We start from the raw sequence: 18,405 nt of genomic DNA, 5'->3' as shown, positions 1-18,405 counted from the left end.
TCTGTTACTATATTAAGCTATGTCAATGTAGTTCAAATATTTACATAAAACATATAAAACTTGTCAGACTGAATTGCCTTTTGTTGGCCAGGGAACAACAAGAAAACACATGACTCATAATTTATTAATATAATATTAGGAATGTAATAGCCAAGAGCCTATATAATGGCTATTACATACATCTACTAAGTAGATTTAACATACTTTTTCCTATATCTTCAAAATTATGTACAAATGTAACCAATGTACAATGTACCAGGAAGCACGTAGTGAAAATGTTATTTTATGGGGGAATGGTTTACTAGTGAACAGATAATTTGAAATGGTCCAAAAATTAAAATCATAAAAATTAAAAGACTGGGTTTCACTTAGTAACTATGCAGTCAGTGTCCTGAGATGAAAACTTGAAGAATCTATCATTGCTTCAGCAAGTGAAACTCCTAGGTGAAATAATAACAAGCTTGGAAAGAGTTATTTTACATCTCTTTGAAAGGATTTGTACTGAAAATGTACTTTAAGTTCATTTACTCACAAGGTGATTTTTCATGAATAAAGCTTATAATAAGGTATCCTAATAATAAATCTTGGGCTTCCCTAGTGGTTCAGTGGTGAAGAATCTGCCTGTATTGCAGGAGATAAAGAGGATGTGGATTTGATCCCTGGATCGGGAATATGCCCTGTAGGAGAGCATGGCAACCCACTTCAGTATTCTTGCCTGCAAAATCCCATGGAGAGAGGAGCCTGGCAGGATACAACCCATAAGGTCACAAAGAGTCATTCATGACTGAAGCAGTCATGTGAGCACGCACGCACACAATAATAAATCTAACATGAAAATGAGACTTTTTCTCCTCTGCCTCTTCTTTTCATTCAAAGTAATGATAAGAAAAAACTCTTATAGAGACTTCCTGGTGGTCCAGTGGTTAAAACTTCACCTTCCAATGCAGAGTTTGCAAGTTCCATCCCTGGTCGGGGAGTTGAGATCCCACATGCCTTGTAGCCAAAAAACAAAAACAGAAACAATATTGGAACAAATTCAATAAAGACTTTAAAAATGTTCCACATTAAAAAAATCTGAAAAAACTCTTATAGGAACTAGGAAGGAAAGAATTGCCATTTGCTATCTTTGTTTACATATTGAAATGGGATTCTAAAGAGAACAAATCAGTTGGAGTATTAGTTTCAATGTTTGTAGTGACAAATAATAGAAAATCCAAATCAAAATGACTTAAACCGTGAAGAAAATTAATTATCTCACTTTTCAAGAAGACATGATGTAGGGACAGATATAGACCTTATATTATAGAATTGTATTGAAAGAAAAAAGAATGAGTTCCTGTAAAATCCCTGGAGGAGGGCACATAGCTATCATTCAATAAATATTAGTTACTATTATCTCATTGGCTAGATATAGACAAGAACATGTCTGTACCAATCACTGAAAAAGGGAATGGCATTTTCATGATTATCTTAAATTTTTTTTTTTTTTTTTTTTTGAGCTAGTGAGCTAGTGATAGGGTCAACCCTGATTATTCACGGTTCTGTCAACAAAGAAATAGGAAAAGGACTGCTGGTTGAGAACAAATAGTGCCAATACGACTGTGTTTAATGCTACTGGGTAGGAGATCTTTTAAAATGCTTTATTATATTTAGGTGTATTGACTGTCTGAGGGGTCCAGGAAACCAATAAGACCAGTGTGAAATAAGAAGAGGCCCTATTGACTTAGGTACTGTGCATACGTGTATGGTGATCAGTTGCTCAGTTACATCTGACCCCTGGCGACCCCCATGGACTGTAATCCACCAGACGCCTCCATCCATGGAATTTTCCAGGCAAGAATAGTGGAGTGGGTTGCCATTTCCTACTGCAGACTTAAGTACTGACCCACCCCTAAAATATGGGAGTTCACACTGTGAAAATTCATATGAGAGTTCAATTTGTGAAAATTCATGTTCACAAATTAAGCTCCTTTCTTCATTTGGTTTAGAATGACCAGGGTAAGTCTAGATTTGGAAGGGGGCATACAACGCACCACTCAAAACCTATATATTTGTCATTTCAAGGGACTGCCCCTAAACTGACTTAAGAAGTTGGAGATCTCAGCCTCTTTTCCCCCAACAATGACATTCTCTAACCACAGGTGGCATTTGGCTGTACTTAGTCTCTTGCATTATTCCAGTTCTTTGTGCTGATCCCAAAGGCCATTCTTATTATCCCGTTACTCAACACTCACCTTTATAGCTGCTTAGTTTAGAAGCAGAAAGAGGGAAGAGACTTCTACTCAGGGACTTTTGTTACAAGGAAGGGACATCTACTTAAGCTGGTTCAAGTAAGCTCATTGAGGATATTAGTTTAAAATACAAATAACCTTCATGAAGTCCAAATGTCACCAGACTTCAGAAAAACTTTGGAAAAGTGAAATTCAGGCTACTCGCTATCCTTTTGGGACTCTGTGATAACTTACACTGATCTTTTTGTAAAGGCCCAAAATGGCATCTAGCGTTAATTCTATACTATTTAGCATAGTCTCTCAGTTCAGTTTCTCTCCACTGACTCAGTCTCTTGTCCTAATTTTAAATTCCTGAGACATAAATTTGATTAGTTTCACTTACCAAACCAGGTGCTGGTTATCATGGAGATGAATTTGTGACTCCATATGCAAAGATACTCTATTGTAAATGGATGAAAAGTGAATTATTCAGGATATGTGACAGATTATGATAAATAGATTAAACATTGAATTGAGAGCTTAGAAACCCAAGTTCTAGTTCTGATTATGTTACTACCTGTTTGTATCATCTTACTTCTGCAAAAGATGAAATAGAAATAGATGTTCTCTAATGTTCTTCTTACCCTAATATTCTGTAAACTGTCATCTCATAATCTGTGACATAATTCCTGAAGTTATTAATTTTTTACATTGACTATGTTGTACCTGGGCTTCCCTGGTAGCTCAGAAGGTAAAGAATCTGCCTGCACTGCAGGAGACCTGGATTTGATCCCTGGGATGGGAAGATCCCCTGAAGAAAGAAACAGCAACCCACTTCAGTATTATTGCCTAGAAAATCCCATGGACAGAGGAGCCTGGTGGGCTACAGTCCATGGGGTTGCAAAGAGTCAGACACGACTGAGCTACTAACACACACACACATACATACACACACACACACACATACACACATTGTACCTAGATTGATTCCAGTTCAAGAACTTTAAACTTATCAAAGATGTTTTAGACAACCTGCTCTGATGTGCTTACTTCTGGGAGTACTTTCTGTTGAGTTCATCTCTGAGACCTGAATTTTTATTTATAGCCAATTTAGATGATGCTTGAGAAGTAATATCAGAGGAAAATCCAGGACCTCTGGATGAGGGTGCATTGAGTAAGATGCACAGTAGGAGTCTAGTAGAGTGTTCATTGTTATTTTGTTAATGAATAAAAAGTAGATGTTCAATACTTATATCTTGCTAAATCTATAAGAACTTATTAACATACTCATTACTGGTATTGCCATATTTGATAAGATTCACTGTAATCAGTTCAACATTGTGCCTATTTGGATGCTATTTTGAACATAGAAATAGTCCTAGGAATTTTTTTCATATTCAAATAGGGTCAAAATTGAATAGCTTACTAGAATTCTCTGCTTCTACAATAACACAGGATTAAGAAACATGTGGATGGAATCATGAAAGGTTTAAAGCAGAAAACAATTCATATGTTTAATTTTAAGTGGAGAATTTGAAGCTAGACAGGGTGCCTCATGAGTGGGTGATGCGCATGAAAACCACGTTTGTAATAGTCACGGGAGAAAGGTTAGGAGCTGCTTGGACTGTCTCCACGTGTTTGGTTATAGAGGAAGGAGAAGATGGCGTTTCTTTCTCCAGTGGGCAGCCTGGGTGGGAAAGCAGTGTAGGCTAGTGGAGACGAGTGAGGGTGCTGAAGGGAGACATCAGCCTGGGCGTGTCCCCACATCTCTGCTTTGGCTCCCTGTCTTTGGTAGGCTGTCCAGGAGTAGACCCAGTTTCAGTGCAAATATTGGGAGGTGATCTTCAGAAAACCCTGGTAGGGTGATGAGGAAGTGAGCAGATGAAGAGAAGATGGCCAATGAAAGCAGAGTTACCAAGTGTGTTACTATTGTGGGATCAGAGCTTCACTTCCCCACTGGGGAACTCTGAGAGCCAATATAGCCGACCCACTGCAGATCCAATCCACTTGGGGAACAGTCTTCTTGGCCATTGGTTGAAGGACGCTTCTAAGGGGGTGTTAATTCTCTGGCACTTCTGGCCAAATATGGTCCAGGAAACTCAGCTCTGGCCCAGAGATGCAGATGTGGGCACAGGGGAGTCTGCCAGCTTGCACCAAAATGGGGGGTCTGGAGCGGATGGGCAAGCACAGGCAGCATCTGCTACAGTCTTCTCCTAAAAGATGGAGGTGATGATTGTATCTACCAGAGAAGGTATTTATGAAGATTAAATGGTACATGCCAAGCTCTTACTATAGTACTTGGCATATACTAAGCATTTGAGGTTTCCCAGTTGGCGCTAGTGGTAAAGAACCTGCCTGCCAATGCAAGAGGTGTAAGAGACACGAGTTCGATCCCTGGGTCAGGAAGATCCCCTGGAGAAGGAAACGGCAACCCACTCCTGTGTTCTTGCCTGGAGAATCCCATGGACAGAGGAGCGTGGTGAGCTATAGTTCAGTGGGTCACAAAGAGTTGGACATGACTGAAGCGATTTAGCACGCATGCAATGTTACTTTATTTAATTTTTAAATATTATGAAGATGAGATCAATTTGTTTGATGAAAAGTTATGAAGAATCTGCCTGCCAAAGCAGGAGATGTGGATTTGATCCCTGGGTGGGGAAGATCCCCTGGAGAAGGAAATGGCAACCCGCTCCAGTATTTTTGCCTGGGAAATCCCTTGAACAGAGGAGTCTGGTGGGCTCCAGTCTGTGGGGTCGCAAAGAGTCAGACACCATTTAGTGAATGAGCAGTCAGGCAGGCAGAGATGCCAAGCAGTGAGCTGTCTGGTGATAATAACACTTCGCTAGGTCAAGGGAGGAGAGGAGCAGAAGCTGCCCGTTGTCAGTGATCTGGGAAAGCATCCTCGCCCTACGTGAGAGGCTGGGCCCAGGGCCTCTGCGGCTCTGAGTTTCCATGGTTACTCAGATCTGAGTGGCTGCAGCAAAGACATCTTACGCCCTTGCCGTGTGCCCTCAGCTCACGCGGTTTCTGCTGCAGCTGTGTTGGACAGGCTCCAATGTTGCTCCTGGGTCCCATCCTGAGAGCCTCTTATAGCACCTCTCAGCTCCCGGTCTTGCGGCTTCTTCAAGGCAGGGTCGATTGGACGTGTAGGGGAGTTAGTGCCCCTGACGGGGGTGGAGGCGGATTTTAAAGGAAGACCCAATTTTTATCTTCTGTGGGATGGTGGGACCCGGGCAGAGGTGGTAGAACAAACGAAGTTAAAATATACTTGCTAAGTAAGAGCTCTGTTTGAGGTTCTCTGAGTGGAGCTGGGGTGGAGTGGGGAGGTTGGAGAGAGGGGAGCTGAACTGTGAAGGAATTCACGCATAAGGCAAACAGGCAGAGAGAAGCGGGGCGGGCTACATTTGAAGAGGCCAGGAGGTGCACGGGTGAGGTGGAGGGAGGGTAGGGCCTGGAGTACAGGCAGCAGGGAACCACAGGAGATGGAAGAGAAATGTAACCCAGGTCCTGTGAAAAGGACCTGTCCTGCAGGCATGGGAAGCCTCTGAGACGTTTAATTAGGAGAGGGACTGGACCAGATCTGTGCTTTGCTGAGTTTGCTCTGGCGGCAGCAGGAAGGGTAGACCTGGGAAAGGAGATGTTAGAGACAGGCAGTTCCAGCAAAGGGGAAGACAGATAAGGCCAGCCAGATCCAGGGCCATGGAGCAAGTGGGGGCTGAAGTGATTTGCATCATCAGTCCTTTTAAAGGACAGAAATAAGGAGGTGGAGGAAGTGAACAGAGGGAAGCAGCAGAGGGTTAGAGGCCACAGGAAAGCGTTTAAAAAGAACTGCCTTGTCAGCTGCTTCCTCAAATGGTTTGCAGATGAAACAAGCCTTACCCCCAACCACCTCCCTTGACATGGGCCCTGGAAGGACAGCTCTGCATCTTCCTTCTAAATCCACTGCTAACTCTCACCCAGATTCATTTCTAGAAGCTTTGAGTTCAAGTGAACCAACATTAGCATCTTCTTCAAAGGTCTTTGGATTGAGTTATCAGATTCCTTGGTTGTTTCTTGGCATGTGGAACCCTTTCCTACATGGTACGGAAAGATGTCTTGGAGCAACATGTGTTGGAATGTGAGGGAAATAATGTGGACTGACGCCAGCCATTTGCAAGCATGATGAATGGGTTGAGGAAAGACTCTTTCCAAGTTCATCCTTCTCCTTGGAGATCGGGTAAAATACCAGGTGCAGTATAAATAGAGTCCTTTAGGGAAAAGTCAGGGAAAGGGGTCTCTCCATTACAGATGAGCTAAAAATTGATAAGTACTCCCAGAAATTGCACAGAGACTGAAAGACAAGGCAAGGGAGAGTTCTTTGCATGTGTGATCCATAGAACCCCAGAAACCCATATGTAAACAGTTTATGATTAGAAGAGAGCAGAGACACCAACCCTTGGAAGCATCTTTGTGATAAATTCCAGAGCAATAACATTGCATTTTACTCTTAATGAAAAATGACATTATGCAGTAAAGGAAAACTTGTCTCAGTAATCCACTGATTTGTGTTCAATGATAGTAACTTCATTCTTGGATCATGCCATCCCCAGTTTTCTTAGATTACACTATTTTGTCTCCAGATGTGCACAACATCTTGAAAATTACACTAAGTAAACTGAATGTGTGATACTTGAATACCACTTTATAATACATGCTTGCTTATGTGATGTAAAAAATATCGTAATCATCTTTATGTATCTTAAAAATTGTTCATTTGATATAGACTATAATGGTCTATAGCCCTGGTGGATCTTCAAGTCACTGCTGGCTCTGGTTCTGCTTGTTAATTCTGCAGGGCTTCTGGTCCTGTTTACTAAACTGGGATACTCAGTGCATTTAGGGTGTGGTAGATGGTAACTCAGTGGTAAAGAATCTGCCTGCAATGCAGGGGTCTCAGGAGATGTGGGTTTGATCCCTGGGTTGGAAAGATACCCTGGAGGAGGGCATGGCAACCCACCCCAGTATTCTTGCCTGGAGAATCCCATGGACAGAGGAACCTGGTGGGGTTTCAAAATTGTCGGACACAACTGAAGCGACTTAGCACATGCACAGGCAAAATTAAGCTGTAAATATGATACATTGGTTCTCTGTGATGACATAGATGGAGGATGGGGGAGGGTAGGTGGGAGGCAGGTCCAAGAGGGAGGGGATATGTGTATAATATAGCTTGTTCACTTCATTGTACAGTAGAAACTAACGTAGCATTGTAAAGCAATCAGAGCGGTACTAGTTAGCCGCTCAGTCGTGTCCGACTCTTTGCGACTCCATGCACTGTAGCCCACCAGGCTCCTTTGTCCACGGGATTTTCCAGCAAGAATACTGGAGTAGGTTGCCACTTCTTTCTCCAGGGGATTTCCCCACCCAGGGATCAAAGTGGTTATACTCCAATTTAAAAAAAGCAAAAGCCAAACAAACAAACAACAACAAAAAAAACAACCCAAAATAAACAGCACATCTTCTTGTAGTATGTTATTTGACCCAAATGGAAAGAATACAGATACATTAAGGAACAGATGTAAAATGTGTTTGTATTTCAAACATGACATGAGATCGCGAAGAAACTTTGTATCTAGAGCTAATGCTCAAAAGCACTTTCTGGCCCTCTAAAGCTCTGGACCGCTCATTGCCTCCCCCACTGTTGCTCACAGTCTGCTCTTGTTACAGGTGCTGCAGGGGAGGAACAGTATTAAAGCTCTAGCCTTGGAAAGATGCTGGGACTGTTGTCAGTTTAGCCTTGTCTTGTCTTGTCTACTTAGTAACCATGCTGCCATAAGCAAGGACTTTTATTAACTGTTCTGTCTTACTTTTCCATTATAGAATGGAGATATTCTTCCCTCTTCCATGAGGTTGCTAAGATTGAAAAGTAATTTGATTACTAGCATCAAACGGAATTTCTGTCTTCAGTGAAATGAATGTAAACTTAAAAATCATTTCATTTAGAGAGCAGGCTTTTTGAAAACTGGGCCTCAGGTTTTCTGTGTGCTGCTCTGTAATTTTAACCTTGGTTTATTTCATAGTAATGTTGTGGGCTCTTTTGACACAAAAACCCTTTGCATATTAAATACAGTGAAAGAATTTTTTTTTCCCTTCCACAAAGAAATACATCTCAATGCTCATTCCTCCAGTTCATTTTGATTTCTGTTCAAATGTCACTTTATTGGAACAGCCTTCTGTGACTAACATATCTGTCCCTACCCATCACCACCACCCCCCCCCCACCCCCCGCTGCCCCTGCCATGACCCTCCACCTGTACCTTTTTCTTGCTTTTTTATCTTCTCATATTATGTACCACCCTCTGAAGTGCAATTATACTTCTGATGATTGTCTATCTCTCACAAATAAGAAACAACTTGACACAGAAGGAACATGTTCCCACCCTCCACCCCTATATCCTTAGTGTTTAAAACAGTACCTGGCTCACAATAGGTCCTCTAAAAATAACTGTAGGATGAAACAAATGATATTGGGTTTTTTTTCTCCCTTGATACATAGTCCTTCAGGTCTGTCATGTCCGCATATTTGACAGTGACATTAAAAGAAGATATTTCTTTGCTATAAAATACCAGTGTTGTAACTCTCATAAGAAATGGCAGCTGATGGATGACTTCAGAGTAGAAGACGCTGCAGGAAGTGGTGGGGACTGTGTGGGGGGGAGGCACGGCCTGCCTACCCTGGATGGTGAGGTGGAGGTCAGAGATTTAAGCTCTGGGCTCAAATTTCCATGGTTCAGGCTTAGTGTTGTCATATCTTCTAGTTTCTTTTAAAGAGGACAGACGTCTCCATTGATTTTTTCTTTTTTAAAAATTAATTTATTTATTTTAATTGGAGGCTAATTACTTTACAATATTGTAGTGTACATGTGTCCCCCACCCTGTTTTTAATTTTTTTATTTTAGTGCCACAGATACTTTGTTTTTGGTTGCTATTGTTTGTTATTTTAAAAATTAATTTTTATCTCCATCGATTTTGAAATGTTGACTCAAAAAAAAAAAAAACAACCCCAAAACTTTGCAGGCCAAACACAACACTTCTTTGAGGTTGCTTTTGACCCCTGAGGTACATACTTTTCCATCTCTAGGAAGCCGCAGAGATGGAACAGGACACATACGTGTGGTTAAAATGGTCCTGACGGGCTCTGGCCCTCAGTGATGGCCTGTTGGGCTCAGCCAGAGTTTATGCAGTATAGCAGGGACCTGGGCTGCCAGCCCTAAGCTTCCAGTTCAAAGTTAGCTAATCCCAAACCACCCTCCCGGGTTGGTCTCATCTTACCACGCTCCGTTCTGCAGCTCCTCAGCCACTTCCCAGTTGGTGCCCGTTGGTTTTCTCTGTAAGTTTATTAGTCTCAGACCATTTTACATGCATATGCAACCTCTTTTGAGCTCTGACAGTATCCCTTAAAGCTCCTAACATGGCATTGTTATCTCCCTTGCTAGAGGGTAAAACACCTGAGGATTATTAACAGCTGTGCATTTACTGATTTTTTTGCCTCAGTGATGCCTAGTGCAGAAAATTGCCCGTGCATCTGAGTAAGAAATGTTGGTTTGAGCTCTACCAGGGTAGGCACCTGGTCTAGTTAGTTCCTAGAACGGTGTCTTACAGTGGTATACAATATAATAAATACATATTTATTGATTGCATGACTGTCTTCCTCAGTACCATCTGTCAATTGAGCAGCCTTTATTGACACTGAATTTCCAACATCCACCCCTTCTTCCACACAGTTTCAATCCCTCCATGGTGATGTGGAGAAGGCCTATTAATATCGATAGACAAGAACCATTCTCTTTAAGTGATACTAGTAGAAGGTCAGCACGAACGATTTTCTACTTGCAAATGTGATTTTTAATGTTGGTATTTATTACGTAGGGTATAATTGTATGCAGTGCTCATGTTCCATGAACTAAGTTAAAAGAAAGTCTTCAGAGTTGAAAACAGTTATTTTCTATTTGCCACTTTGCAGCCTGCAGGATCTTAGTTCCCGGACCAGGCATGTAACCCATGCCTGCTGCAGTGGAAGCATGGAATCCTAACCACCAAATGACCAGGTAAATCCCAATCAGTTCCTAACTTAATAGCATTCATTGTCATCACAGGAAAGTGTAAGTGACAATGACCAGCAGTTTCCAAAGTCTCTTAGTCCAGCGGCTTAATCCAGGTAACCAAAGGTCACACACAGCTACCAAAGGTATCCCTGAACCATCTCCCCCTGTGGTGAGACTTAACCGAGGTAGTATAGTTAGCCTAGTAGTATACTTAGTAGTAACTTAGCCTATGGAGGCTTGCCCTGCTCCAGAGATTTCTTCCTCTCTGCCCATTCCCCCCTCCCCCACCCCCATCCCACAGCAAATCCACTTAGCAAGTGACTTTCAATATAAATTGAATTGCTGGGAGGGAATTTTTCCTTTACTGGAAGAAAAAAATCCTCTTCACACAGGTGCAATGGCCTGCCTCAATGAAGAAAGGCTACCTGGATGCCCACAACAGAACCCAGTTTTGTACAATAACCCCCCGCTGCAATGTGAGGCTCCAGGTAACGTAATCCGTTTTCACACAGCCTAGTGTTAGCTGCTGCCACTCACTGTAAAGGTTACTATCTCTCTTTTATTGTCATTACAAAAGCTAACTGCAAAACCTGAAACCTTGCTGGGAAATTGCCTACCTGCACAAAGAACAGAGACCCTATCGTTTCAGGCTTCAGTTCTTTCCAAGCACTTTTATAAAGGAGTTTTTGTCTGCCTTATGAGGCTCCGACCTCAGAGGAGCTGGAAATCCAGGTTAGCTGTGGGCTTGGAGGGTTTCAATGGAGGAGGTGCTCTTGGGTGTTTGCATACGGGTGCTTTACAACTTAAGTCACAAAGTTAATAAAACGGCAACCCTGATACATTTTAGATAGTGGGGAGGGGGAGAGGAGAAAGACAGAGGGAGAGAGAGGGAGAGTTCCCGGCTGAAAGATGTCTCCTGTTTTTGCAGATCATATCAGCTTTCCTTGAAGGAGGTGTCACAGGGTGTTCATTCTCCTGCTGTTTGCTTTCAGCACCCTCGGGCTCAAGGTTTGAATTCTATGATCACAATGTGGAGGGTGTTGGAAGGTATTTATCTTTATCCCCACTGCCAGCATCATCACAGTGTGTGTGTGTGTGATCAGATTCACACTCCTCACATGCACAGCACGGAGGCCTGAGCCAGCTGCTTTCCCCAAGGCTGAGATATGGTTAAGGTTCATGTTTTCCCTCATTAAAAAGGTGATGGCAGAAATGTGTGAGTGAAACCTACCCTCATAGTAACTTACCTAACAAACTTGAAACGTGTTCCGAGTGTGTGATTTGTTGTTCAGTGGGAGCCCGGGATGAAGCGTGTGTGTGTGTGTGTGTGTGTGTGTGTGTGTACGTGGGCTAGCTCTTGCAGACACATGGCAAATGCTCTCTAGACCGGCACTCCCTGTCTCCTTACTAACAGAAGCTGGCTTTCCCAGGGCAGCAACGGGTTTAGCTCAAAGATCGAGTTTCCCCTGGGGTGGGTGTGGCCGTGTGACCAGGTTTCGGCTGACTGGACTAGGGCAGAGGATTCTGTGGGACTTCCAGGAAGCCTTCTGCAAAGGGAGGGCAGATACTTTTGCCCTTCCCGTCTCCCTGCTGCCTGGAAAGCTGATATGAGGCTGTGGCCCCAATTAGCCATGCTGGACACCACGGTGACCTTGAAGACAGAGCTGGGGCTTGGGCTGTGGAGCAGGAAGAGAGAAGGTGCCTTGATCCCTGAGATTTTGCTTAGCTGTCACACCAGCTCTGACCTGCCTCATCTGGATTTTCCTTGGGAGAGAAAATTCCTTTGTGTATTCGGGTCATTATTTTTGGTGTCTGTCACAAATAGTCAAAAGCAATTGCTAACTGATATATCAACTTGAGGTTTTACATTAACGAGGCCTGATTCGATGGGTGAATGAGCATAGAGGACCTGTAACAGTGTCTGACGCCAAGGGTGTGTGCAAAAAGCGAGCTGTTAATGCCCCTTTGGGGAATTATTACACTTAGCAATCATCTCTGAGTTTACACTTTAATGTGGGGAATACCCATTTTAATTCAGCTTTGTGTTAGAATTATAAGGGTTATAGAAAAGTGTCAACTCAGCTTGGTCGTCCTAACTGACATATTCAGCCCACACAAATTGAGTGTGTGTTAGCGTCTTCCTTCATTCGTTCAGGAAATGTTTATTCAGTGCCTGTTATGGGTGAGGCACAGTTTTAGATAATGGTGAAGGTCCAGGGGGTGGTTACATAAAGGAAAATGAGAGGAAGACTCTGGCTTCAAACATACAGACTAAGGAAGAATTGATAAATAGTAATAATAGCTAATGTTTACTGAGCACTGATGATCAGCTGCAGTATTTAACCTATATCATCTCATTTTATACTGATACCAGCCTTTTGGAGTACACAGGTGCTATTATTTTTCTAATTAAACAAGGAGGGCTCTAGAGGTACAAATAAATTCAGTAACGTGTGCAAAGTCATAGTGATGAAATTGGAAGTTGCAAATGGTATTTGTGTGCTCTTAATCTCTGAAGTGAAAATGAAACTGTTAGTCACTCAATCATGTCTGACTCTTTGCCACCCCATGGACTGTAGCAGAATGGGCTCCTCTGTCCATGGAATTCTCCAGGCAAGAATGCTGGATGGGTAGTCATTTCCTTCTCCAAGGGATCTTCCCAACCCAGGGATTGAACCTGGGTTTCCTGCATTGCAGGCAGATTCTTTATCATCTGAGCCACCAGGGAAGCCCCTCTTAATCTCAATCCAATAATTATAATAATTGAGCAATTTATTGAACCCATATTATGTGCAAGACCCTACATTGTGTTGTAGGGCAGTGGTTCTCAAGTGTGGTCCTTGGACCATCTGCCACAGTGTCACCTGGGAAATTCTAGAAATGCAAATCACTGGCCTCACCCCAAACCTGTTGCATCAGAAACCCTGGGCAGGGCCAGTGGGTTGGCTTTAACAAGCCTTGCAGGTGATTCTGGGGCCTGCTAAAGTTTGACAACTGCTGTGATAAGGGATGAATAGATAAGTGAGATTTATTTAAGTTTGAAAGAGGGTATGTGTGTTTTAATTGCTTAGTCGTGTTCAACTCTTGGCGACCCCATGGACTGTAGCCCACCAGGTTCCTCTGTCCGTGGAATTCTCCAGGCAAGAATACTGAAGTGGGTAGCCATTCCCTTCTCCAGGGGATGTTCCCAACCCAGGGATCAGATCCAGGTGTCCTGCACTGCAGGCAGATTCCTTACTATCTGAGCCACCAGGAAGCCCTTGCAAGAGGGTAAAGCAGGCATAAAAACAACCATAATTCAAGGCAGACAAGATGCAGAAGGACCAGCATCCTCCTGAGTTGAAGTTTGCTGCCAGATTTTCTTATTTTTACAGACGCGGCAAGTGGAGAAATTTCCAGGGAATTAGGTGATGAAATAGCAGCTATGGACACCTTAGTGACAGAGCTTCAAGACCTAAGCAACCAATTTCGAAATCAGTATTGACCATCCTGGAAACAGTTTCTGGAAAAGGTGTTTCACTTTCCAGAATTTCTTTTATATCTGTGTCTCTGAAACTCAAGATATTGATTTTTTAAATAAATTTCTCTTATATGGCTAACAAAAAAAAAAAAAAAGAGAGAAGCTGGAATCTAGATTTTAATGGGAAGTCTCTCAACTTTATGATTGGAGCCAAAATCAATTAAAAAAATATCTTTGGATTAGGGGCAAACCCTACTCCATTATGATTACATCTGCAGTGACCCTATTTCCAAATAAAGTCACATAGTTTGGGTTAGGGCTTCAACATACCTTTTGGGGGACAAGATTCAATCCATAACATTCACTTTCAGATAGTGTAATTCAATAGCTCAGGTCTTTGTTTCCCTTATAAGTCAAGACTAATTCATTAATTTTTTCCTTGTTCCTTTCTATGGGAATAATGAAAAGGATATGATATACCTTAATGAAATTTTAGAGTCAATGTGTAGATATTTGAGTACTCTAAAATCAACTGAGACTTGGAGCCAATGGTAAGGCAAATGACATTTGCCCTATGCTAAGATAGAACACACAAAATTAGAAGATACTTGAGAGACTTGTAATTTTTGAGAGTTGGGTGAAGAAAGGCTACTTTGCTAGAAATCCAAATAGTCTGTCTATCTTAAGATGAGGTCAAGGCCCAGTGCCTGTAAAGGGCCCTTTGAAACACTTTCAGTATTTGACTAGGGTCTGGCTAGCCATGGAAATGTGGGGAATTTTAGATATGAGATGATGAATCCAGAAAATTTACAGACATTCAGATAAGATTCTACCTCTCTATGTAATTTGTACCCCAAAACTAATAGGAAAGTGACACAAAGTTTAAAAGATAGGCTCATGTGTTCTCAGAAGGTCCTCACTCTTCAAGAACTAGAAACAATTTTTTAAAAATTAATTTGAACTTATTTTTAAGACATAATCTTTAATTGCATCCTTCTAGATTTTTGCATATATTTTCCCCTGTCTTTTGCGTGTGTGTCCCTGCATGTGTATTTTTTGTGTAGTTGAATCCAAAGTTAACCAGCTTAAACCTAATGATTGAACTGACATTGAGTGTTTACTGCTTTGGGCTTCCCCAAGGATTTCTAGATTTAGAGTACAGTACTTTTTAGCACTATCCACAGTTTCATTTTTCCATTTTCTAATGTTTTGTTTAAAATAACATAGGCAAAATGCATAAGAAAGGTTTAGTTTCACACCCTCCCACCCCCGCCTTTTTTAGTTAAAGAATTATTTTTCAAAGGAAGGCCAACTAGTTAAAATAGACTTTGGGAGAGCTGCTGTGATTGAATCAAGAAGGGTTGAGGAGATATCTTCTGGGCACTCCATCTGGGCCCCCTTAGAACATCATTTGAAAATCATTCCTATGAAATAATTGCAGAAAGAAATGCTGAAGTCCTAATAAAATGGTTATATTGCTAATTGTTGGCCAAAAGGTAGCAGTGTGGCACAGTAAGTGTACATTGAAGTGTATATTTCTCAACTCACCTATTCAAAAAATATTTTTTAGTGTCCCAGTTTCTGTGGCTGTGTGAAATATCAATAGTGGTATATGAAATATGAATTAAGGGGTCAGAAATTCCCTGGTTGTTCAGTAGTTAGGGCTCTGTGCACTCATTGCTGAGGGCCCAGTTTCAATCCTGGGTAAGGGAACTGAGATCCCACAACTCACGTGGCAAGCCAAAAAAAAAAGAGGAGGTCAACATTTGGCAGATATTGCTAGTTGCCTTCTGTGATAGCCAGCCTCCAAGACACCCACCCCTAACAATCCCTATCTCCTGGTATCCTTGCCATCATGCAAACCCCTCTTAGTGTGTGCCAGCATGTTCTGTTTGTGAGCAATAAGATATAGCACAAGTATAGAAACAGCACTTCTGAGATTAGGTTCTAAAAGCTGCGACTTCCATATTGGGTCAGGTCCATCTCTTTGTCTGTCTGTCAGCCTCTGTCTCTTAGATCACTTACTCTGGGGGAAGCAAGCCTTATTGTGAGCAGCCTTATGGATAGGCCCACATGGTAAGGAGATGAAGTTTCCGCCCAATAGCCAACGAAGAACTGAAGCCTATCAGCAGCCATGTGGCTTAACTTGAAGTGGACCCTGAGCCTTCAGGTGACTGCAGTCCTGGCTGACAGCTCAACTGTGATTTCAAGAGTGACTCTGAGACAGAATCCCCAGGTGAATTGCTTCTTCACTCTTCTTTCTCAGAAATTATCTGGGAAAATACATGGCTATTCAGTTCAGTTCAGTCGCTCAGTTGAGTCCGACTCTTTGTGATAGCATAGACTGCAGCATGCCAGGCCTCCCTGTCCATCACCAACTCCCAGAGTTTACCCAAACTCATGTCCATTGATTTGGTGTTGCCGTCCAACCATCTCATCCTCTGTCATCCCCTTTCCCTCTTGCCTTCAATCTTTCCCAGCATCAGGGTCTTCAAATGAGTCAGCTCTTCACATCAAGTGGCCAAAGTATTGGAGTTTCAGCTTCAACATCAGTCCTTCCAATGAACACTCAGGACTGATCTCCTTTAGGAAGGACTCGTTGGATCTCCTTGCAGTCCAAGGGACTCTCAAGAGTCGTCTCCAACACCACAGTTCAAGACCATCAATTCTTTGGCGCTCAGCTTTCTTCATAGTCCAACTCTCACATCCATACATGACTACTAGACAAACCATAGCCTTGACTAGATGGACCTTTTTAGGCAAAGTAATGTCTCTGCTTTTTAATATACTGTCTAGGTTGGTCATAACTTTCCTTCCAAGGAGTAAGCGCCTTTTAATTTCATGGCTGCAGTCACCATCTGCAGTGATTTTGGAGCCCACAAAAATAAAGTCTTTCACTATTTCCACTGTTTACCCATATATTTGCCATGAAGTGATGGGACCAGATGCCATGATCTTAGTTTTCTGATTGTTGAACTTTAAGCCAACTTTTTCACTCTCCTCTTTCACTTACTATCAAGAGGCTCTTTAGTTCCTCTTCACTTTCTGCCATAAGGGTGGTGTCATCTGCATATCTGATATTTCTCCCAACAATCTTGATTCCAGCTTGTGCTTCATCCAGTCCAGCATTTCTCATGATGTACTCTGCAGATAAGTTAAATAAGGAGGGCAACATATACAACCTTGATGTAATCCTTTTCCTATTTGGAACCAGTCTGTTGTTCCATGTCCAGTTCTAACTGACATGTAGAACTAACTGTCATGCTTCCTGACCTGTATATAAGTTTCTCAACAGGCAGTTAAGGTGGTCTGGTTTCCCATCTCTTGAAGAATTTTCCACAGTTTATTGTGATCCACACAGTCAAAGGCTTTGGCGTAGTCAATAAAGCAGAAATAGATGTTTTTCTGGAACTCTCTTGCTTTTTCAATGATCCAGAGGATGTTGACAATTTGATCTCTGGTTCCTCTGCCTTTACTAAAACCAGCTTGAACATCTGGAAGTTCTCAGTTCACGTATTGCTGAAGCCTGACTTGGAGAATTTTGAGCATTACTTTACTAGCGTGTGAGATGAATGCAATTGTGCAGTAGTTTGAGCATTCTTTGGGATTGCCTTTCTTAGGGATTGGAATGAAAACTGACCTTTTCCAGTCCTGTGGCCACTGCTGAGTTTTCCAGATTTGCTGGCATACTGAGTGAAGCACTTTCAGAGCATCATCTTTTAGGATATGAAATAGCTCAACTGGAATTCCATCACCTCCACTAGCTTTGTTCGTAGTGATGCTTCCCAAGGCCCTCTTGACTTCACATTCTAGAATGTCCGACTCTAGGTGAGTGATCACAGCATCGTGATTATCTGGGTCGTGAAGATCTCTTTTGTACAGTTCTGTGTATTCTTGCCACCTCTTCTTAATATCTTCTGCTTCTGCTAGGCCCATACCATTTCGGTCCTTTATTGAGCCCATCTTTTCATGAAATGTTCCCTCAGTATCTCTTATTTTCATGAAGAGATCTCTAGTCTTTCACATTCTATTGTTTTCCTCTATTTCTTTGCATTGATCGCTGAGGAAGGCTTTCTTATCTCTCCTTGCTATTCTTTGGAACTCTGCATTCAAATGGGTATAACTTTCCTTTTCTCCTTTGCTTTTCACTTCTCTTCCTTTCACAGCTATTTGTAAGGCCTCCTCAGACAGCCATTTTGCTATTTTGCATTTCTTTTTCTTGGGGATGGTCTTGATTCCTGTCTCCTGTACAATGTCACGAACCTCCATCCATAGTTTATCAGGCACTCTGTCTATCAGATCTAGTCCCTTAAATCTATTTCTCACTTCCACTGTCTAATCATAAGGGATTTGATTTAGGTCATACCTGAATGGTCTAGTGGTTTTCCCTACTTTCTTCAATTTAAGTCTGAATTTGGCAATAAGGAGTTCACAGTTTGAGCCACAGTCAGCTCCCAGTCTTGTTTTTGCTGACTGTACAGAGCTTCTCCATCTTTGGCTGCAAAGAATATAATCAATCTGACTTTGGTGTTGACCATCTGGTGATGTCCATATGTAGAGTCTTCTTTTGTGTTGTTGGAAGAGGGTCTTTGCTATGACCAGAGCGTACTCTTGGCAAAACTCTATTAGCCTTTGCCCTGCTTCATTCCGTACT

The 18,405-nt window shown here is 42.1% G+C and overlaps 1 long non-coding RNA gene across 13 annotated transcripts in view; it reads left to right on the top strand.

Moving 5' to 3' along the window:
• The window catches only part of LOC139038264 (uncharacterized), a 116,739-nt gene that overhangs the window by 28,056 nt on the left and 70,278 nt on the right, over window positions 1–18,405 (top strand). For 7 of the 13 annotated variants that reach the window (XR_011491232.1, XR_011491224.1, XR_011491226.1 and 4 more), the window contains 5 exons: window positions 10,210–10,294; window positions 10,684–10,779; window positions 10,869–11,023; window positions 11,220–11,299; window positions 15,754–15,987. This is a non-coding gene — a long non-coding RNA (uncharacterized lncRNA). The remainder of the gene's footprint in view (window positions 1–10,209; window positions 10,295–10,683; window positions 10,780–10,868; window positions 11,024–11,219; window positions 11,300–15,753; window positions 15,988–18,405) is intronic. The other 6 variants (XR_011491233.1, XR_011491231.1, XR_011491229.1 and 3 more) reach the window with 2 other exon arrangements.

This window comes from Odocoileus virginianus, chromosome 14 (genome assembly GCF_023699985.2).
Source record: "Odocoileus virginianus isolate 20LAN1187 ecotype Illinois chromosome 14, Ovbor_1.2, whole genome shotgun sequence".
Taxonomy (NCBI): Eukaryota; Metazoa; Chordata; class Mammalia; order Artiodactyla; family Cervidae; genus Odocoileus; species Odocoileus virginianus.
Note: the sequence above shows the minus strand (reverse complement) of the source record. Positions and strands in the feature narration are given on the sequence as shown.